The sequence below is a fragment of the Rattus norvegicus genome, chromosome 11 (genome assembly GCF_036323735.1).
Source record: "Rattus norvegicus strain BN/NHsdMcwi chromosome 11, GRCr8, whole genome shotgun sequence".
Classification (NCBI taxonomy): domain Eukaryota; kingdom Metazoa; phylum Chordata; class Mammalia; order Rodentia; family Muridae; genus Rattus; species Rattus norvegicus.
In genome coordinates this window covers 64890254-64914198 of record NC_086029.1, presented here as the reverse complement: position 1 = coordinate 64914198, position 23945 = coordinate 64890254, and the positions used below count along the sequence as shown (strand labels likewise).

At 38.9% G+C, this 23945-nt stretch overlaps 1 protein-coding gene across 3 annotated transcripts in view; it reads left to right on the top strand.

The window, feature by feature from the left end:
• The window catches only part of Myh15l1 (myosin, heavy chain 15 like 1), a 121365-nt gene that overhangs the window by 10540 nt on the left and 86880 nt on the right, over window positions 1–23945 (top strand). The window lies entirely within an intron of this gene.

Here is a 23945-nt window from a genome sequence, read left to right as displayed (position 1 = left end):
CTGTATCTTGCATTTTTATTAACCTGCTGTAATTAAGACCCCAATCTTGACAGCCTGTGGCCTATTTCGGGAAAGTGGATGGTAAACAATGATGGTGCAGTTGGAGGTTTGGCAATGCAAACACTTCATGTTCATTCATGGCTGTGTGTTTTTGTCTCATTGTTTCTTATCAGCTGGGTTTCTGAATGCATCTAGGGACACTGCTTCCATGTAACAAGGAATCTAATTAGCTGCTTCGATTCTGGAGCACGTCTGTTACCTATCTGGGTTGTTTTCCATAAGTCAGCTCAGATTTCAGCAGGCTTTTTTCTTTCTTTCTTTCTTTTCTAAGTCCTAAGAAAAGCTTCATGATATAACCACCAACTTGTCATTTGTTTCTGAAAGGAATGGGTATGTTGAGCTTCAGATGGCAGGAAATACTACTTAGCTTGTCCCCTTGTTAGAAGAGATCTGTTTCTGTCCATGAGAAGGACCGGTTGTAAACATACAGTTTAGGTTGATCTCTGTGATCCAGACACAGGTAGACACAGCCGACCTTTGTATAAACAGTGCTCCATAGCTTCTTCCGCACGACTTGGGAAGTCAGACACACTGCTCCTTTCAAAGGCTTCCATCAAGACTGCAGCTGACAGCTGGAGGAGAGTGCTGCTGAGAACAAAGAGGTGATGGAAGGATGCTCATATTATAGAGTAATGGCCTGAGAATCATGTAAGGGAAAAAAGGCCGAAAGGAGCACCTCTTTGTAGCAAGATCGCAAATCTGTTCTGTGGTTGTGCTCATCTGCCCCGCCCCCCATCTTTTATTCTACATTTAGTTAGCCCTTTCCATTTTTCTTATAGATGACAGTTCTTTTTGGTGTTCTGACCACCCCAACCCTCTGACCCTAAGCTGAATTTTGATTGGCAAATTGATGTGAGAGGAGCCATTTTCACTTTCTTTTTCATCTGCCATATTTTCTTACAGTTCTTCCTCATTGAAGTCATTCCTAAAAACTCACATTGAAAGATTCCTACCATATATGCTGCATAATGTGAGCTTAATCAGGCGAGGAAGAAGTTAAAACCTGTGACCGATCACGGAAAACATACCAAATTCCAACTCTTTTTAACTGAGGGTGTAGCAATTAGGGTAATATGTGGGGTGACGGCCAAGGCATGGAGTCAAGGTATCCTTCTCTTTCAAGTGCAATGGATCCTGTCTTGGTTCTCCAGCAGCTGCATTATAGTGGCGTCTTGGAAAGACGAAGATATGGTGTGAAGGATTTTCAAGTCGGGTGCTAATGATGATTTTAAATAAAGGTAAACGTATACTCACTCCAGGTTCCAAATCACCTGTCACGCTCCCTTCTGACTTCCTTCCTTTTTGAGCGTTAGGCATTCATAGTTTGTTTGCTTGATAGTCTCCAGACCAGAAATCGATATGTTTTGGTGGTGGTGAGATATATGTTGACAGAGTTCCATTATTAGTTTCCCTTAAATCCAACATTTATGTAGCTGTAAGACCCTTAAATCTCTATTAAAGGGTAATAGACCCACACAGGGAAGAAATACATACAGAGGAAAGATGTGGAGCCTGAATTGGAACCCTGAAATATGTGTAGTCAATGGTAGCTGCCACCCAAGCAAGCTGTTGAATTCTCAGTAAGCCTGGGAAAGGAGAGAAGCTAACAAGTAACTTGGCAGGAGAAGAACCTTTGCTTTCTATTTCCCACACTGGCAAAGTGTAATTATAGATCACTAGCCAATGAGAGTGAAACACGATAAGGTAGAGAAAGTTCCTGTATCAGGATCAGGAGGTATATTTCTCTCCATTCACCATCTTACTATCACCAAGACAAAGAAGCTGGGAAGTGACATTTAATGCCTCTGCTTTACAGGTTTCCAGGCAAGAGAATGAGTGATGCTTGCCTTCCTGTGTCTCCCATTCTCCTCCCATTATTGACCTCTGTAATGCAGTGGACAAAACAAATGAGGGTGTCTCTAGTCCACTAGGAAAACATATATGTTAGGCCCTGTAATGCAAAGAATTGATTCTTTTATCCTAGCTATTGTTATTACTATTAAAATTTTTGTGAAAATGTATCCTATCGGTAGTAGAGAGAGATGTCTCTGTCTCCTTTAACTCCAATAAGTGCAAATTAACCTGATTTAGGATACAATTGAACTGGGCACTGTATCCTAGACTCTAAACAGAAACTCAATGAGCAGCTGAAAAGCAGAGAAAGTATTGTCTGTCTCTGTGGACACAGATCATCCTCAGGACCAGTGTGGAAACACTGAGGTAACAAGGAAATGTCAAGCTTGCATTGGTGAAAATTAGGGATGATAAGTGGGGTAGAAAGTACCTACTGTTATACTGTAGTTTATCCTGCTAGATTTTTCTTAGCTCTCATATCTAGGAATAGGGCTCAGTTCGAAGCAGAAACTTAAGCTCCATTTAAGAAAAAATGCAGGGGTTGGGGATTTGGCTCAGTGGTAGAGCGCTTGCCTAGGAAGCGCAAGGTCATGGGTTCGATCCCCAGCCCCGAAAAAAAGAGAAAGGAAAAAAAAAAAAAAAGAAAGAAAAAATGCAATGCCCCTCAAACCTCAATTGTGACTAAATTTACATTTTCATAAATAATTATCCAAGCAAAATCATGCCGAAGTATAAACACTGATTCAACCTTCCAGTGACTGAGGAGCTGTCTGTAAACAAATCAAAGCAAGGAAAAGGTGAACCAAATTCTGGAGTTAATTGTTTGCCCATGTGAACTCATCCACACAGTGTACTCATCTACAGAATAAAAGTTAAACTAGCTGAAATACTGATCGACTTTAGACAGCACCACTAGCCACAAAAAAGTAAAGCATAATCGACCCAGCTAATTTTAATTAATAAATGCTACTCTACCATGAGCACTCACATATTTTGTGAAATTTCTGATAACTAGAAGATTTGGCCTCATTTGATAGTCAACATCAGGTTATAACTAACGACATCTGAATAAGAAGCTAAGAAGCAAACTTTTCATTGAAAATAGATTTTATATAATATTTATATAGTATCCTGATTATTCAATACCTTCAATACCTTCCAGATCCTCCTCACCAACCCAAATCCATACCATTTTTTCTATATCTCATTAGAATAAAACAAATATTTTAAAAAATTAGATAAAAACAGAATACAAAGAGCTAAAGACAAAGCTTAAGAAATACATAGAGATACAGAGACACACACATTTGCATACACAAAGAAATTCCATAAAAACACAAAACCAGAAACCATAATACATAAACAGAAAGGATATTGAAGGTTAAAAGAAAAGGGAAAACAAGCCCTGACAAAGTATTATGAGACACAGACCCTCTAGGAATACCATGGAGCTCACTTTGTGTTGGCCATTTACTACTGGGCATGAGACCTTTTCTTAAGAGTGACTTGATTCCGGGGCTGGGGATTTAGCTCAGTGGTAGAGCGCTTACCTAGGAAGCACAAGGCCCTGGGTTCAGTCCCCAGCTCCGAAAAAAAAGAACCAAAAAAAAAAAAAAAAAAAAAAGAGTGACTTGATTCCCCATTGAGACTCCTTTGGAGAAAGTGGACTCATGTGAAAGAAGTTCTTAATTGGAGATCGCTTCGAGGTTAGTGATGTTTGCTTGTGCCCACTTTCCCTTTCAGTGCTGGAACCCCATCAGACCCAGACCTGCATAGGTCTTGTGCATCCTGCCATGGTCTTTGGGAGTTCATATGTATTAGTCCTGCTGTGATTACAAGGCCTTGTTTCGCTAGCATCGTCCATCCCCTCTGACACTTGTGATCTTTCCCCCTCCTCTTTTGGCAAGGATTCCTGAACCCTGAGGGGAGAGAATTGATGGAGACATCCCTCTGAGGACTGAATGTGCATGTAGTGTTTAGCTATAGGGCTCTGCATTTTTCCCACCTATTGCAGGAGGAAGCTTCTATGACGATGACTGAACAAGACACTGATCTCTGAGTAGAGCAGAGTGTTTATAGGAGTCATATACTGTTTAGTTTTCTTCTAGGTACCTGGCTTATTTCATCTCAGGTTCTTGGTCACCCAAGCATTGTCATTATCGGTTCCATGTTCTAGAGTGGACCCTAAATCAAATCAGATATTGGTTGGTTACTCTAAGGAGCTTTGTGTCACTCTTGTATCAATGCACCCTGTAGACAGGTCACCAGTGTAAACTGAAGAGTTTGTATCTGGATTGGCATTTCCCTTTGTCCTTGCATAGCATGCAGAGTACCTTGAAGAACCATGCGCATCAGTTAGCAGGCATGGAGGAAGGCGCTGGGTAGGCAGCAGCACCATGTCTCCGTGTTTAATGAGCTGTGTGGGTGTTGTCTTAAGCAATCGAGCCTTCTAATCAGTTTGTAGAGTACAACCTATGGCCTTGGCAACAGCCTGAGTTGTTTGGAGATTCCTGTGGGACCATTTTGGCCAACAACTCAATTATATTTAAGACATTCCCAGTACTGGAAGTTGTATTTGGTGATAAGAGATGGCCAGTTGGAGTTCTGCTTCCCTCATTATTTGGCAATTTTATTTAGATCACCTTCATATATTATTTGGCTTACAAAGGTGCTAGTGTATTAAATTCTGATACTACCCCTCAAATGGTCTTTACTTTCATCTGGTCCCATGTTCCCTCTTCCATTCCATTCTTCCCTCATCTTTTCCATTTGTTCCTTCAATTTTAGATTTCCCCATCCATTTACAACTATATATCCTATTTCCCCTTCCTAGGATGATCCAACCTTTCCCCTCAGTCCTTTACTCTTCACCTAACCTCTGGTTCTATGAATAGTAGTCTGAAGGAATTTATTTGAAGACTGAAGTATCTGGGGCAGAGAAATCATGGAATAAGAACTCTATAGGATACATATATGAGGTGTTACTTGATAAGTTGTGTGTCCAGGAACTGTTTTTGTTGTTATTTTAGTTTTCATTGATTTTTTTTTGTGTGTGTTGTTATTTTCTCCAAATATTGTTCATTTAGGCCCAGGCACTTAGGATTCCAATCATTTAGTAGGATATCCACCCTTAGGGTTTTCCAAGCCAGGTTGAGAAAGACTTGCTCTCAGGACTGTGCTAGTTGTCAGGTCCCTTGTTTGCTTTGTGAGCCTCTGTGTAAGGGATTTAAAGAAGGACTTCTAAAAGGATTGGGGGACTAGAAGGAGGTAGAAATGCCACAGGAAGACCAACAGAGTCAACTAACCTGGACCCTTGGGGTTCTCAAAGACTGTACCAAAAAAGGGTACAGATAGGCTGGACATAGGCTTCCCCACACATATGCAGCAGATGTGCAGCTTGATTGGTATGCAAGTTCCGGAGCAGGGGCTGTCCTATATCCTAATACAGTTGCCTATAAGATCAATATGTTCTTCTAGCTGGGCTACCTTGTCTGGCCTCAGTAAGAGACTCACTTAGACTTGATGTGCCAGGGTGCGATACTCATGGGGGGCCCAGAAAAGTGGACAGAGCATGAGGGAAGAATTGTAGGAAGGGAAGACTGGGAAGGGATATAAAGTGAACAAGTCAAAAAAGAAAGAAAGAAAGAAAGAAAGAAAGAAAGAAAGAAAGAAAGAAAGAAAGAAAGAGAGAGACAGGGAGGGAGGGAGAGAGGGAGGGAGGGAGGAAGGAAGGAAGGAAGGAAGAAAGAAAGAAAGAAAGAAAGAGAGAAAGAAAGAAAGAAAGAAAGAAAGAAAGAAAGAAAGAAAGAAAGAAAGAAAAGGTCTTTTAGTGAATGCTTCCATGAACTCTATGTCCCCTTCTATGGCCCCTTCTATGGCCCTTGCTTCACTGTGTTTGTTACTAATTATTTTTATTGGTTATTTTTTTTATTTATTTATATTTCAAATGTTATTCCTCTTCCCAGTTTCCCCTCTGTAGGAAACTAAATATATAGTCCTGGATACCTGGGGTAAAAGTACACTCTGTAAGTAGGAGGCAGTAACCTGTGAAATATCATGCTCTAGTTTTAAAATGTAACCTACTAGTAAAACATTGTTGATATATTTAAACATCTGTTTCAACAAATAAGAATATTCTACTAAGATTCCATTTGGCCTACATAATTTACATCTATTTGTTCTCTGGATATATTAAAAAAAATGTATGTGGATCCCAGCAAGATCAAGTCCTTCTTAAAACTTAAACCATATTTAATTTAATAAATTAAACCATGTTTTTGAGACATTATTGATAAGCAGTCAGATAGTACATTTTAGGTTTTTAAAACTTAAACTTTCTGAGATAATAAATTTATATAAATAAAGAAAGCTCCCTATTAGTTATTGGTGAAGAAAAATGTCCAGAGACATACAAAACGACATAGGTCATAAACATCCAAACAGAAGCCATGATCACTCTTCTTGGTTGCCAATCATGACTAGATGATAATATCCTATTGTTGAAGTCAGTTTTCACTTTGGATATAGGATAGAGAAATCAACCCTGAAAACTCTTTCTCTGCTGGCTAGCTGATATAGTTCTAGCAGGCTCTATACAGGCTCTCAGGTAAGAAGTGCATCAATGGTTTTACCTTGTGCTATATCCCTATAATAGTGACCTGAATGGAAAGATGGTCTCATCCATGGGAGAGTGGCATGGTGATTATAGGGGTAACTCACTGCTTTCTGAATAGAAGTGAGGCTTATTTCACAGGCAAGATTTCATGTGTGGCACTGTTGGCAAACCTGTTCAAAAGTCCATGGCCAGAAGTTCACAGGCTACAGGGAGGAGCCATTTGTTGTTGTTTTGCTGAATGACCACTCTGTCAGACTGCATCTAAATATTTGTTTATACCCATAGCTTTGTGCTGTCCTTAAGTATGGTTACAGAAGCTCCTTTTATCAGTGAGTAATGATTAATGTCCAGGTCCCTAACTAGTCAAAATGATGAGTAAAAATAATACTTTGTATTCAGTTGCACATGGGTCATCTTCATAACCATCCAAGACTCGGGGACTATCATAGAAGAGAATGCAGAAACAATGTAGGAGCTGGTGGGTGACAGTGTGGCTATAAAATACCGACAAGGCTGTTGAATGAACCAACTTATAGCTGCTGTAGTTTCCTGTACAGGACCTGCACAGGTTCCCTGAGGCCCCACCCCTCCTGGAGGAAATTTTGACAACTGGTAGCTGATGAAGGAAGGAGAAACCTTGGTAATATGGCTGCTGGTAGGTTGCTCATGCCCCCAGAGAAGTCTACATATTGATGTGCCTGTAGGCAACGCTTACTGGACTCAGGATTACTAATAACAATAAAAAAGAGGACATGGAGTTGGAAGTGATGGGATGTGGGGCTGTAGTGAAATATGGGGAGATAGTAGTGGATGAAGATGATCATATGTCTCATATATGAAACTTTAAAAGAATAAGATATTTAAAAATGTTAAAAATCTAAGGTTGATAAAGTTTTCTAAAATGTCCAGGAAATAAAAACAACAATCAATCTCTTGAACTGAAAAACTTCTTTTTAGCAAAGGAAACAGCTAATTGAGTGAAGGGGAAGCATACAGAGTGGAAGATAATCCTTGCCAGGACACACGAGAGAGGGTTAATACGAAAAACTCAAAGCAATCAAGAATTCAAACAACTTACTTGGTATTAAGCTAATGAAATGAACAGACTGACTGGTCTGAAAGGGAGACATACAGATGACAAATTTGTTAAAAAGTGTTCGCCAGCCAGGCTGGTAAGATGGCTCAATGGGTCAAGGTGTTTGCTGTCAGGTCAGACAAATTGAGTTCAGGCCTTGGGACTTCCATGGTGGAAGAAGAGAACTAGCTCCCACAAGTCGTTCTCTAACCTCTACCTTGGCATGTGCACTCATGCACGCTATATAGATGTAAAACGTGGTTTTTTTTAAGTGTTTAACATCTTTAGCAATCAGAGAAATGCAAATGAAAACTGTTTTGAGGTTCCAACTTACCCCTTTTCAGAATTGCTATCATCAAGAACTCTAATGAGAATAAGTGCTTGTGAGGATGTGTGGAGGGGGAAAGGAACTCTTATTTGGTATTGGTAGAATGTAAACTTGTACAACTACTATGCAAATCAGTCTACAGGTTTCTAGTAAATTGAAAAAAGAGAAGCTAGGGTAGGACCGCCTAGACTACCTTTACCACTCTTAGGCATACACTCAAAGGATCTAACAGAGAAACTTCCACATCTGTGAATTACAACAGGAAAGAAATGGAATATGCCAGGAAGTCTGTGAACACATTTATAGATAATAAAAATATGGCACATTTACATAGTGGAATTTTATTCAGCCATATAGGCTGAATAACTAGGCTCAGGAAAACAAAACTCATCCATTTTCTCACGCATATGGATCTGAGCTTCTAAAGTTATATGATGTGTTTACCTGGAAGTGAGTGGGTCTGGAGGCCAAGAAACCAGAAGGAGCCCATGAGATTGGGGAGAAAGGAGGTTTCCTGGGGAAGGTAGAAAAACGGGTAGGACATGAAAGTAAAGGGCAATGCGGGAGGTGGAGGGGATAATTGGGGATGAGGAGCAAGGAGATGAGGAAGAAGTGGAGGTAGGGAGAAGGTGAACCCAAACTAAGCACAGAAGAAGATGCTATTACTTTTCACATTGGTCCAAGCCATAGCATGAAGCAATGGCTATGAATCAAAATGTAGAAGACTGGGGTTGGGGATTTAGCTCAGTGGTAGAGCGCTTGCCTACCAAGTGCAAGGCCCTGGGTTCGGTCCCCAGCTCCGGGAGAAAAATAAACAAAAAAAAAATGTAGAAGATTTTGGAAGAAAAGTATCATATATCTACCCTACTTCCTTCCTGTTTGAGAAACCGGTGCCTTAACCAATGTGACTTTGCCTTCTAGTCTTGGATCAGGTTATTGGATAGCATTGCATCTTCTGAATCTTAAAATATTTTTAAGTCCTGGCTGGCAAAAGGGCACAGTGCCAAGGGCTTTCCTGCCTTAACCAACTAAGTGCAAGCATAATTCTCACAGCCCTCCACTGCTTCTGTCTTCCCTTAGGGAGGGAGGGGTTGTTTACAATGTGGAAGTGTGGCTCTCTGCAAGGGGTGGGACTCCCAATTTATAAGCAGCAGACTTGAACAGTTTTACACACACGTCCCACAGGCAAGTCTACAGGGAGGGTTGCTTCCAAGCAGGGAGGTGTTCTGACTACTTTATTGCCTCCCATGGGTTAGAAACCATGACTCTTGGTGACATGCAATCACAATCCTAACTTTTTTCTTCGGTTCAGCAGGTTCAGCAGGGACATTTATTACTAAATTTGGACATTTCATTGAAGGTTTTGTCTACTCTTAACAGAATCACAAAAAAAAAGCCTAGTAAAGTCTACAGAAGCAGCAATTGTTTAAGTCTCTCTCTCTCTCTCTCTCTCTCTCTCTCTCTCTCTCTCTCTCCCTCATGTGTGTGTTTCCTTCTCTCTCTCCCTCCTTTCATCCTTCCCTTCTTCTCTCTCTCCTCCCTCTCTCCCTCTCTCTCTCCCCCACTCTCCCTCCCTCCCTCCCTCCTTTTCTCTCTCTTTTAATTATCCATCCTGAGACAATTTAGACAAGTGAGCTTCTAGCCACTGAAGTTCGTCTTAGCATGGTTTCTCTTATGCCAAGCTGACCATAGGACTTGCTATAACTTGCTTGCATGATAATTTGTTAATTCCATCTATTTGCTCAAAGAAGGTAAGGGCCATTGCATTATGATTGCCAAATATATGAGTGAGATGGCTCTCTGGGTCTCCTGTGTTTATTAGTGTTCAATGTGGTATGGAAGTAGGGGTCAGGAAAGGGTTGTCTAGGACCAAGTGTTAATTTGAATTAGACTTAATTTCTCCGTAATTCACTTCCTTCATCTCTAATGAGATCATCTCATTATGATCTGCATGCTCTAAACTATGAATGCAGAGATTACGAAATATTTTAAAAATGTAAAGTAAAAATATTATGTGATTTCTTGAAGTCACCATCACACTGTATCAATTAGTAACATTCTGTAATTCCCGACAACTCTTTAAAAGCCAAAACAATTAAATCCCTTGTATATTTTTTTTGGTCTATGTTGGATTCCCTCCCTCTCTGGGAGCTGGACACATGTTTATCATTTTATGCTTCATGCACGATCGTGCCAGTTCTGTAATTTACTACTTTACTATATATACAGTCAAACTTTAAAGGCAGCATGAGTTTGCATGGTATTAGTCTTCATGCAAATAATACTGTTCACATGCATCTGTGTTGTGGAGTTTATCTTCTGTATCAGTACTGATAAGTCTAGGGATATATTCTTGACTTTAATTGCATGTGACTTGAAAGTTGCATGGGTGTTCCAAAATTTGTTAATTTTCCAGCTCAAGTAAGTTTAGCTTTCTTCCAGTTTAATTTTTTTCTGATCCAAGTAGTTTTCTCATGGCATTTTGCTGATTCTTTCTCCATATGTAGAAGCATATTTCTTGAAGACTGTGTTACTCAGAGTAGTCCACTCCTTAACACGAGGCTTTGATGGCTGGTCCAAAATACACTCTCAGAATGACATCTCTCTAAGTTTTAAGTTACAATCTAGTTAGTTTTTAAGTTACATACACTTTCAGCATTGCATGTTTTCAAAAATGCTTTTAATCTACTCCCCCATAGAGGTCTAAGAGAATCCCATGATCTCACCATCACACCCAACTCATGGCATTTCAGACTTCAAACAAAAAAATTTAACGTTGTTGTATTTTTGATAATGGAACAAACGCTTGTCTCCCTTTAAAAAGTAATATTCTTTATAGCTTTTTACAAATGTTATTTTATCATGGAGGAAGATATTCCTTCCATTTTATGTTATTAGACATTTCTATGGGGAAGATCTTTGAACTTCATCTGATTCTATTAGGACAATCATAAATTTGCCAAATCAATCTGTAAGTTGTTGAATCTGTTTACTTTATGGTGATGAGCTTGGTCGTTGTGCTACCATCAAAAGTTTGAATCAATATTCATGAAAAATGGCCTTTGATGTTCTTTACCTCTGTAACATCATCTGATTTTTGAATGAAGGTTATGCTAATCTCATAAAAGGACTGGACAATGTTTCCTTTTCAACACATGCCACTGTTCATTGCAATTATTTGGTCCTTGCCTTGGTAGAATTTGCCCATCAAATCAGCTGGATCTGTTGTTTCTTTTCTCATTGGTTTTACTATTTGGTTCAACCTATTTGACCGTGACTCTTCTACCAGAATTGAGGGTGTCTACTGCATTCTTCTCCCTCTGTGTATTAAAGCTGCGTCTCTTGCTTGTTTGATTAGGCCAGTCCAGATGTTTACCTTGCCCATAGGGATGCCCTGCTCAGACACCCTAAATACCAGGATTACAAATAGCAACCATGCTCGCACACCATTTATATCGGTCCTAGAGATCTGAATCCTAGTCCTCATGCTACATGGCAAACCCTTAGATAATGAGTTATGAATCTATACTTTTCTACAATGGTGTTTCTGGAATGTGATCATGGTTACTATATTTCTTCAGGTTTGTGCTTGGCATTGTTTCTCTGCCTTTTCTGCTTGTTTGCAGCCATTTATGTCACAGGTTTTCTTTATTGTTTCTTTGTTTTCTAGTTTATTCATTCTAAATCTGAACTATTTTTCCCCTTTTTTCCATGTACTTTGCATGCTTTTTGTTTTCTTTGTCCATGTTGGAGAATAAAAGTTAGGTCATTGTGATTGTAGTTTGGCATTTCAATATATGTGGTCATTTTAAAACTTACTCCAATCAACCTAAATAACATATCCATCATCTTATATATTTATAATCTGTCTTTGTGGCAAAAGCTCAATTCATTGCTTCCTTTGCTGTTCATAGCATTTAAATTTGACACCATTTCATTTATATTGCCTGCTTTTGCTTAGGCTTACTAAAAATAATTGCTTAGATTAATGTTAAGAAATATTATCCCAATTTTTTCTTCTAGTAATTTTACAGTTTTGATTCGTACATTTTTAGTCTTCAATTCATTGTAGTTGCTAAAATATGTCATTGATAAGAACCTATTTACTCTTCTGTGCATGAATATCCAATTTTCCAACACCATTTGTTGAAGATATTATCTATATCAAAATATAAAATATGATTCTAAAATCTATATTGACCATGAAAGATTCCAAATAGTCAAAGCCTTCGTGAACAAACCAAACAAAGATAAAGAAATTACATTACTGACTTTGAAATACATTTCACAGCAATCAAACAGCAGTGTGTATCTTGTAACACTTGTCAAGGTTCAGTTGCTCATGAATTTATTTCTGGGTTTTATATTCTGCTTCATTGGTATAGATGCTTAGTTTTATGCCAATATAATACTGTTGTGATTTTCAGTTTGATTTGAAATTTGGTAATAATGTGATTCTGGCAGCTTTCTTTTGTTTTTTAAGAATGCTTTTGCAACTCAGGACCGCGTGTGTGTGTGTGTGTGTGTGTGTGTGTGTGTGTGTGTGTGTGTGTGTCTGTCTGTCTGTCTGTCTGTCTGTCTGTCTAATATAAATTTTAGGATTATTTTTAATATTTCAACAAAATACATCATTTAACATATAAAAGTGATTATGTTTATCTATTGATTGCTTTAGGTATATAGAGATCTTAATGCTATTAAAAATTCCATTCAATGCACATAAGCAATTTTTCCATTTGTTTGCTATTCTTCATTTTTCTAATTGATGTGGCATAGTTTAATGTGCAAATTTTTCATCTATTTAGTTAGTTTAATTCTAAGTAGTTAAAATTTTAATATTACTCTAAATGGAATGTATTTATTGTTGCTCTTGTTCTTTAATTTCTGTTTCTGTAATAAACTATTCTGATAAAAGCAACTAAAGGTAGAAATGGTTTATTTTAGTTTACATTTATAGTTTAGTCTATCATTGTGGAGAAGACAAGACAGAAACCTGAAACTACTAATAACATTACACCCACAGTCAAGAAGAAGGAGAAAAATGCACACATATTTCAATTCACCTTCTATAGAACTATACAGACTCAAACCTAGGGAATGGTTCCACCCATGGGTCTTCCACTTCAATAAACACAATAAAGATAATTGTCTACAGTCATACACATAGGCCAAACTGATGTAGACAATACCTCAATGAGATTCGCTTCCCAACTGATTCTACATTGTGTCAAGTTGACAATTAAAACTAGCCAAGTCACATAGTTTTATTTATTTTTAGAATATTAACTGTTACTATCTGAAAATGTTACTATAGGGTGACTTTTTTTAATCCTAAAAACTTTACTAATTGAGTTATTATTGATCTTTACATTTGGGGATCAATGTCTATGTGTAGGTGAGGGCAGGCACAAGATAAGACAAGGTCTCTGATTGAGTATTGAAAAAGAAAGGCGGGGCAGAGTTTTTGAAAGGCGGGAGAGAAAGGAGAAGAGAAGATAGAGGAGAAGGATGACCCACCCCTGTGTGGCTTTAAATAGCCACAGATAGTTATGAATATCATGTAAGGGATGGATTATTACAGGACAATTTGTCTTCTGTAGATAGACAGTTTATATCAATATCAATTGGCTCTGCGTTTATTGTGTGAATATTTTGTGAAGTGAGAATTTACTGATATAAATCTGATTGAGAAATTATGAGCTTCTAGAGTTTTAATTTTTCTGGGTTACTGGGGATTGTGACTATAACACATGGGACTTGTGAGGCTATGACCTGCCAAGGGAACTTAGCTAGATAAATGGAGATGTTTCAAGGAAGAACTCCAAGCCAGAGAGTCTGCAGAGATGGAAACACCCTCCTGATGCCATGTGGCCTGACAGTGCTGGCACTAACATGAGATGGTGTTCCATTTCTTAATATTTACACTACAGGGTTTCCAACATATTAGTTCATATCATCTGCAAACAGATCATTTTGTAATTTGGATGTTCTTTATTTCTTTTCTTTCCTAGTTTTCTATATAAAACTTCAAGTACTATGTTGAATTGTACAGTGAGGGTGGATACCTCTTCTTCATGATTTTAAAGGAAATCAAGCTTTCATTCTTGTGGATATTGACAGAAGCCTTTTACTATACTTGGCTCTTACTCTGTTGAGAAAATTCTTTCTATACCTTCTTTACAGGAGACTTTGTCATAAAAAAATTGTGAATTTTCGGGGTTGGGGATTTAGCTCAGTGGTAGAGCGCTTGCCTAGGAAGCGCAAGGCCCTGGGTTCGGTCCCCAGCTCCGAAAAAATGAACCAAAAAAAAAAAAAAATTGTGAATTTTCCTAAATATTTTGATGCCTCTATGAATATTTGTTTAAATGTACCCCTCAGAATTAATGTGTTGATTCCTTAATCCCAAAAGCTATATTGCCATTATTAAGATGTGGGGCCTTTGGGAAGGAAATTAGGGTTAGAATTCATAAAAATGGAGCGTAAACCTTGGTATTAGTGGTTTTATAAGTAGCAGCATCTAAATAGGTCTACTTGCTCCAGCTCTCTATGCAGAGTCCTCTGCATATCCTGATGTAATCAGAAGGACCTCAGCAGTTGACATCCTCTCAGCAGTCGGATTTACCAATCCACCCAAAGGCTTAAGGTAAACAAACATGAATTCTTTATTCCCAGTTCATGGTGCTCAGTGAGAATGAAATAAAACAGTGCATCACATTACTGATTTCCTTATCCTGAGCTATTCTTGGATCCTACAGATAAATCTGAGCACTGTGTGATCCTTTTCACACACTTTTGAATTTGGCTTTCAAGTATTTTGGAAGACTTTTACATCCTCTTTCATTCAATGCTGTTGGTTGATGATACCTTTTTTTCTTAGTGTCTGTGTTTATCAATGATATTAGAATAATTATGAGTTCATAAAAGGAGTTTGGAAGTGATAACTCCTGTTTAATATTTTTTTAAGATTTAGGGAGGGTTGGAATTAATTGTTTAAATGGCTGGTAAAGACAGAATTCAAGAATTAAGTTTTGTGCTTTTGTTGGTGGTGGTAGTAGTGGTGTGTCTTTTACTACTGGTTTCATATTCTTATTATTTTGTTCATATGTTCATATCTTGTATTACTTTTGATTCTGTCTTGATATATCATGTATTGCTAGAAATTTTATTTCATTTTGTCATCTAATTCCTTGGCTCATCTTTTCTGTAGCAACTGGTTATACATTCTCTTAATGAGTATTTAGTTGCAATTTCTCACCTTTAATTTATAATTTTATGTATTGCAACGTTATTTCTGTGCTTCCTAGTCTACTTAAATGTTTACCTACATCATCTTTTCTAAACATTGACTGGCATTTTTATTATTATTTGTGACTGGTATTTTACCGATAATTTTTATGTACCTAGTTCTCATGTCCTGTCTCCATCTGCCAACTTTGTGCGTACTTTGTGCTTTCTTTACTCTAGTATCTCAAGTTCTGTCACAGGCTGTCAATTGACATCTTTTGTTTTAATATAGGCAGTTATCATAATAAACTCTTAGAAGTGGTTTTGATGTGTCTCATGTGTTTTGATAAGCTGTGCTTATGTTTCTATTTACTTCGTTATTTTTAAATCTTCCTTCTGATCTCTTATTTGGTGCACAGGTCATACAGGAGCTAATTATTTAATATCTCCATTTTTTTTTACTTTTCCAAATTTTCCCTCCTATTTTTATTTCTAATTTTATACCAAGGTGGTTGGGAAAGACACTTGAAGGGCTTGAGGAACAGCCTAGTGGTTAAAGAACTGTTGGATCTTCTAGAAAACCCAAGTGTGGTTCAGAACTTGATCTTGTCACTTATAAATCAAATATGCCTCCTTAGCTCTTTGTCAACCTTCCCCCTTCTCCTCTTTCTCCTCCTCCTTCAGTCTTTGAGCCTCCAAGGTTTTTCATCTCTTTGTTGAATTTCTCATTTTTTCATTTATTGCTTACTTGATTTTGTTTAGTTGTTCTGTTCCATAAGTTTTTGAAGGATATTTACTATACTTTATCTGCCCAATATGTGATTCTTCATTTTATTTTGTTCTTTTTATTGTGTTATAAGTACATGATTCTTTGTGTGACTTGTAATGTTTGCTTTAGTTTCTGCCCATCTGAAGAAACAATTCTACCAACATTTATGGGTTGGTTTTGGATTGGAAAAATCTACATCAGACTGTTTCTTAGACATCTCTAGCTACCCTATATATCAAATTCTATTATCAAGTTATGTGTTATATATGCACAGTTTTTTAGTTACCCTGTGTTAAATAGATCCCCATTTCTTGAGGATAAATTGATACCATATTTTTTTTTCATTTACTCCCATGTCCAACATGTTTCCTTGATTATCCATGTAAAGTCATTGTTCTGATGGTTGTGAAATTAAAGAAATAGGATCCTCTTGCTAAACTGTCTTTGTGAACAATTCTACTCTATGATTCTGGGCAGGAGAGTTGGCCGAATCCCCAGACATGGCTGCCCCTAGCATCCTAGGGTGTGCTCTCTCTTGATGGTTTTAGTTCATAATCAAGTCCTTGAAAGTAAGTCTGGAGCTTTGATAGCCCATGGTACCTTCATTCAGACTGGTAGGCACAGAGACTGGATTATAAAGGATACAACTTGGTATCTTATGCTGAGATGGGTCTGCAGCATAGACCCACAGAGTTAGACCTAGAGTCTAAGGCTGTTTGCCTGGCCTGGGACTGCCACAGGCTGGATCCTAGAACCATTAAGAAAGCTTCAACTCTGGGAGCATGGAATTTATTATTTTCTTTAATTTCTAGGTTTTAGCGATTTGTCTAAATAGCTGCTTAAATATTCTAGTAATATTTGACTTTAAGTATTGTATTTTTATTTCAATTTGTATGGTTTTGCTACAGACATTGGTGCCCTTTCATGTAAAGTTCTCTATATTTGATGTAGTTAAGTCCTGATAAACTGAACTATGTCGAATATATATTTAACACATATAACATACAGAACATTGTGATCAACACTGTAAGCTACCCCTCATGAGAACTTCAGCTGTTGACACAAAACAGTGTCATACTTCACAGTATTCGCCCAAAAAAGTACGTTTTTAAAAGTAATATCATATATATATATGTATGTATATATATATATATATATATATATTGATCTGGGAAGAGAGTATATGGGGGAGTGGAGGGAGGGAGGGAGAAGTGTGGTTGGGATGTAATATGGGACAGACGAATGTCAGAGATGTCATATATATATATGATATATAATATATATAACATCACATATATAGCAATAATATATATTACTCAAAAGATCTACAATAAAATTTACTTATGTTTAACTAACTCAAAGGGTTTTAGTCAAATTTGTTATGAGAAGCCAAATCTTTTAAGTTCAGACTTCATTTTAGAGACCCTGGCCTAAGTTTGAACTTAGGTAAACTAACAGGCTCATACATAGCATTAGTTTCCTAGTTGAGCTCCTCAACAAAACCTAAGCCTAGTTCCAGTCTCTAGGCTAATCCCCAACAAGACCATCATCTCCATGTTACTCCCTCAACAAACCTGCACCCCCAGGTTACAAGGCCATTCCCTGCCTAACAACCACCAATGCAGAGGGGAGCAGAAATTAAATCTATGATATGACTCCCAGCACCAACCAATCATGTTAAAGGCTGCAGTAGCTTTCCAATCAGGTGCTTGCACACTTAACTTGCTCCCCCACCTACTTGCTACTTACTATAAAGCCTTGCCCCAATAGACATTCGGGGCTCCCCCTACCAAAACCGTCCTGCGTGACAGTGGTACGTTAGAGGGGGCAACTAGATCGAAATAGAATAAAGACTCTGCTGGGTTACATCAGATTGGCTCCTGTCTGTTTTGGGGGGAATCACTAACATTTCCCTGGCACTACAGTTACTATAGGCATTCATCCATGTATCTCTGCAATTTCTGTATGTGTTTTGAAATTTTGGATTATAAGAAAGTGTTTAGGGATGAATAATCTAAGAGAATCTGATGTTTAGATTTATTTAGTATGTGTTCTTCAATGAATTTCTATGCTCTCTCTCCCAAGCCTGGAAAAGATATGTATTAGTAGCGTAAAAAACACTGAATCATAGTGTTCATTACCTGTGCGTTTCTGTACCAATTAGAGTATATGAACCTCAGAAACTCTGGTGACATTGGACCATGACAAAAATGAAACAAACACAAGCCTTCTGAAATACGAGATGTTTTTCTTCCACAGATCTCCTCCCATTTGTCTTCTTGACATCTTTCTCTGTGAGTGGATAGCTTTTAAAATGTTTTTCTTCTCTTTTCTTTTTTTTAAAACTTTTATTCATCTTTCATACATTGCATACATATACTTTTCCTTCCCTTCACTCCCCCAGATCAATTCTCCTCTGTGTTCCTTGGGGGGAAAAATAAGAGCAGGCCTCCCAGGGATATTCACTGAGCATGGCCTAACAAGACACAACAGGACTAAGTACAAACCCTAATATCATGGCTGGACATGGCAAGCCTGTAAGAGGAAAAGGGTTCCAAGCAGAGGCAAAAGAGTCAGAGATACCCCTCTCTCCCATTGTTGGGAGTCCCACAAGAACATCAAGCTACACAACCATAAGGTATATGGGAGGACCTAGCTCATAGGGTCCATGTTTACTCTTCAGTTTCTATGAGCCCCTATAAAGCCCCTATAATCTGAGCCTCATCAGATTACCTGGTTAGTTGATTCTGTGGTTTTAATGATCTCCTCAACCTCTCTGGCTCCTAAAATCCCTCCTCCCCGTCTTCTGCAGGGTTCCCCTGACACCACCTAGTCTTTGTCTGTGGACCTCTGCATCTGCTCCCATCAGTTGCCAGATGATATCCTTCTGAGGACAACTGGGCTAGCGATAGAACTATGAGTACAGTAGCATGTCATTAGGAATCATTTCATGGATTTTTTTCCCAATTTTGTTTGGTTCTATTCTGGGTCTCAGGTTGTCCAGCCTCTGGTTCCTGGTCATATGGGCATTGTCAGAAGTGGGCTCTCTCTCATGGTGTGGGCCATAAGTTGTACCTGTCATCGGTTGGCCACTCCCACAAGTTCTGTGCCTCCATTGTCCTAGCACATCTTGAAGGCAGGGCAGAATGTGTGTTAAAGGTTTTGTGGCTGGATTGATGTCCCAGTCCTACTGCTAGGTACCTTTCCTGGTTATGGAAGATGGGTAGTTCTGACTTACAGCCCTTTAGTAATGGAGATTACTAGGAGACTTTGTGCTAGTGTCATTCTCATAGATTCCAAGGAGTTTCTCCTGCACTAGATTTCTACGTCAGCCTTTTATGCCTCCTAATTCCAGTCATCTCTCCCAGTACTCACTCCCTCCGTTCCCCAACCGGATCTCATTTGTTCCCATCCCTATCCTCCCCCACTCCACCCATGAAATCTATTCTATTTTCCCTTTCTAGGGAGATCCATGTGTCCTCCATCTTGACTCCTCATTACTTAGCCTCTTTGGGTCTATGGATTGTAGCATGATTGTCCTTTACTTAACAGCTAATGTCCACTTATAAGTGAATACATATTATGTTTGTCTTTCTGGGTCTGGGCAGGCAAATGGATGGACCTAGATCAGCATTTCTTTTCTTTAATAATGGAAATGCTTGAAGATCTCTGGGTGGCTTCTTTAGTGGATATGAAAATATAGCCCTAAGGTACAGGGATGGGCTCCTTCCCTCTGTGATCAAACCTGAGCCTTCATACACACTACTGTTTTTAGTTTCCTATATGGTTACTATTCTGGAGCTGAGCTTTTAGTTAGAGATAGTCATAATGGAAACTCATCAGATTACCTATATTACCCTAAAAATCACCCTTAGAGTTCATCAGCATCAAATGAGGACCTCAAAATCCCGAATAAGCCATTATTTGAGAACTAATGAAAATGTATTGTGACTCCTAAAACAAAGCCCATGTTATGAATATTTATTATGTAAAGAATACCTTTTTCATCCAAATTAACTTGCTTTTCTTTGTTTACTCTTGAGTTAAGAACAGGCTCCATTTTATCCAGAGGAACAGAAGGACTCTCTCAGGTACGAAGAGCTAGCCTTGAATGAGGTGCTCCTTCAGAATTCAGCCTCTTAAGTCTGAGAGTGGGAACGGAGACAGCTGGGCTAAAGATGGGGGAACAACCAGAGAAAACCCTGGAGAAATCAGACTCTCTTGGGGAGGAGTGGAAAGCAACACTGTCTCCCTAGTCCAGGAAGGAGGAAGCCGCTTCCACAGCAAGCTGTTGAGAGGGAAATGGAAGCAAAGCCAGTGCCATTTAAATTCCATATATGGTCATCAAACACAGAAAGAAAAAAGCACACCACAGTTTCATCTCATTTTATTTATTTTGTGACTTCATTTAAATTTAAATTCTTATCTCATTCACCGCCTTGTGCAGAGGGACAAGCAGGATTGTAGTTGCTCCCTAGAAAGTACTGGGTAAGCTTGTCAGGATTACAGTACATCCCTTCCCCATGCATTTTTCCTGGGGCCTTTGTTCTTCTGGGTTTTGTTTTGCTTTTTTTGTTTGTTTGTCTTTATTTTGCTTGCTTATCTTACCATCATGCTGCAAATCACTCCTGCTGACGAATTGAATTCTTAAGTACCAGTTCTTAACCTTGACTTTGTGTCAAATTTGTGGACACAGAACAAAAAAAACAAACAAAAAACACTTCATGCCTCATCTTAGATATTCTTTATTAAGCAGAACATGTGATCTGAGTGATCTATATGGAAGACTGATGTCTGACCAAAGCAAAAAATCATTGTCTTAAACAACTAACTAATGTTGTTTACCGTCCAATGAGAACCCTTTAAACTTGTGCTCCACATGTTCCAGACCGCACAGTCCTGGTTTTATCATGTATGCCCCTGTGATAATGAAGTCACTCCCACAGTCCCCTCTGGCTTCCTAGATTGCTGTGAGTCCTAACCTCCCTAAAGAGAGGAGAAAGTTGTATCCACCTTTACATTCTTTAATTTAAAAAGAAGGAGGAGGAGGAGGGGGAGGAGGAGGAGGAGAGGAGAGGAAGAAGAAGAAGAAGAAGAAGAAGAAGAAGAAGAAGAAGAAGAAGAAGAAGAAGAAGAAGAAGCTGCTTTATGAAAACAGAAAAAATATTGTTATTCTAGGCTGACCAAAATTAGGTTTTTGCTATTTGCCAATTTCTAGCAGGCCACATTCCTCAAAAAACTCTGTGCTCACATTTCTTTCTAAGACTTATTTAATATAGCAGTGATTCTAGAATATTAGTGCATGCATGCCAGCATTATCTGAGATGCTTGTTAAAGACCTTAATCCCTAAGTCTTGGTCCAAATCAGTTGATGATCTATACATACTATGAAATCACAGTTGACAACATGCTTGACTGTCAAGGTGAGGCAGCTTTGGGTGAAGCCTGGCCTCCAAGCCTCTGTGATCCTTCCTGTCACTGGGGACTGGCCTGTGCAATCCGAGTGGTATGAAAGACACATATGAATGCATCTTGTACAGAGACACAATAGGTTGCTGAGTGAGTCATGGACGATTCCAGACAAAGCATGAAGACTAACAGGACTTAAAGTATAACTGTGAAGAAAAGGTGGACAAGATTATGAAGCATTTCATAATGCATTTGAAGGGGTGTGGTTGAATACCAAATGGAGAAAGAATTGTTTTGCAATCTTTCACTTACTTTAAACACCAACAGGACTGAATGGATTCATTCCAGTTAAAGCTGAGAGTTTATACGATGACGATTGCGTTAGCTACATCTTCCTACATTTAAAGTAAAGCAGATCCCAAAATCTCCCTATCCTGTGTGATGACAGGTTCTGTGAGGGTGCCATATTGTCCTTTTAGAGTTGGTGGCAGGGTGCTGTATACATTTTGAATGGAATGTAACAGACAGTAGCTCTGTGTCCATCTGGGACAAGCAAAAATCAAACATTACTGACATTCACTGCATAGACCATACCCAGGTATCTTCACTGTAATTTCCACTTTAGCATTTTTCTTCTTGGTCTTAGTGACAGTGAATATTGGCTACTCTATCCCTCTCTCCGGCTGTTACCTAGGCGGCTGTAAATAGTTTGGGTTTTTAAACTTTATTCCGGTCTCGGTCCAATTAGTTAGCATCATTTGAGTCAGTCACATGGATAGGTACCAAGTTGCCCAACTTAGCATATGGCACAGGAAGGATAAGTGATAGAAGAAGAACGTGAAGTTAAATTGCAAGGAGTCCCTTGCTCACAAAGAACCTTTGAGAACTGATTCACAGACCATCACCTCTGTGCTATAATGTTGTTGTCAATTTGTCCCAAGCTGGAACCACTTGGAACGGAGGGAGCTTCAACAGAGGAATGGCCTCCCTCAAATTGGGCCACCGTCTATGTGTCTGTAGGGTGTGCCCTTGATTAATGATGGGTAGGGGAAGGGGGCGCCCCACAGCAGACAGTGCCACCCTAGGCAGTTAGCCCTTGTATAAGCAGGCAAGCCTAGCAAACCAGTAAGCTGCATTCTCCCATTTGTTTCTGCTTTAAGCTCTTGCTGTGGCTTGCCCCAATAATGTTCTGTCACATATAAGAAAAAACAATTGCTTTCCGTCAGGGTGTTTGATCACAGCAGCAGAGAAATAAACAAGGACAACCTCTAAAGAAGTTACTTAGATTCAAAGTTAGAAAAAGGTCCTTGATAACAAAAAGCCACTGGGGTGCTGGAGAGATGGCTCAGTGCATAAAAGAACTGTATTGCTCTTGTAGAGAACCTGGGTTCAATTTCCACCTCTCACTTATGGTACTTCACAACCACCCACATCTCTTGCTTTGGGAGGATTTAAGGCCTCCACAGTCTCCTGTGTTTACATGTGCATATACCCAAATACATGTAAATAAAACATAATTTTATAAAGGTGCTTCTTTATTTTTTATTTTGTCTCCCACACAGGAACAATAGATCACTCCGTATAATTAGCAAACAAAGGGAAGGACAAGATAAAAGAAGTGTATTCTGTGTTGTATGTGTATAACTTGTGGGATTTGCCGAAGACAAGGATTTTAAGTGGAAATAATAGTGAAATCTAGACAGGTGACTTGTAGGTGACCTTATGCATTTGAAATTCACCTCTGAGCAAAAATACATACCTCAGCACAATTTATTAATATAGATTAGACAAGTGGATTGCTGCAATTATAATTTTTCTACAAATATTTTATTCTCTATGGGAGAATGCTTGTAGTCTTTGTTTAAATACCGTATTCTGAGCAGGCATCAGCTTCAAATAGGTGCCCACAATGATTTGTCCTGAAACTGTGATTCAAGCTGCACGTCGCTGATGGCTGGAGGAGTGTCAGCTTCTTTGGGCCACAGGATTCTATTAAGTGCCTTAGAAGAGGTCACCTAATCTATTGAAGGGGCCTAAAAGATGGAAGGCTCTTCCAAATACACGCATCTCCTTTACTTTTTAACAACAGGATCAACGATCTAGGAATATTATTTCAGCTTCCTGGGAAAAGGTAGGTAAAAGTCCCGGGCAGAGGGCAGGCAATTATCTCCTCGCATTGTGTTAGGGAGCGTTTTCACCCAGCTGATAAATTACTTCCAGCTGTTGGCACCAATTTTCTCCTCATCGTGGCAGGAGCAAGAGACCCTGGTAAACGCTGAGGAGCAGTGCGAGCCGCTGATTAAATCCTAGATGCAGCTGGAGGCCAGAGTCAAGGAGTTATCTGGGCGGGCGGGTGGAGGAAGAAGAGGAGATAAATTCTGAGCTGACTGCCAGGGGGCGGAAACTGGAAGATGAATGTTCTGAGTTGAAAAAGGAAATCAATGACCTGGAAACAATATTGGCGAAGTCAGAGAAGGAGAAGTGTGCCGCGGAGCACAAGGTACTTTTTCTGGGGCGTTAGGAAGACAGGAAGACGAAGATGCCTGGATTCTTCGCTCCGATCAGGTGTGGGTATCAGAAGGACTTTGTTAAGCTAATTAATACAGTAGCC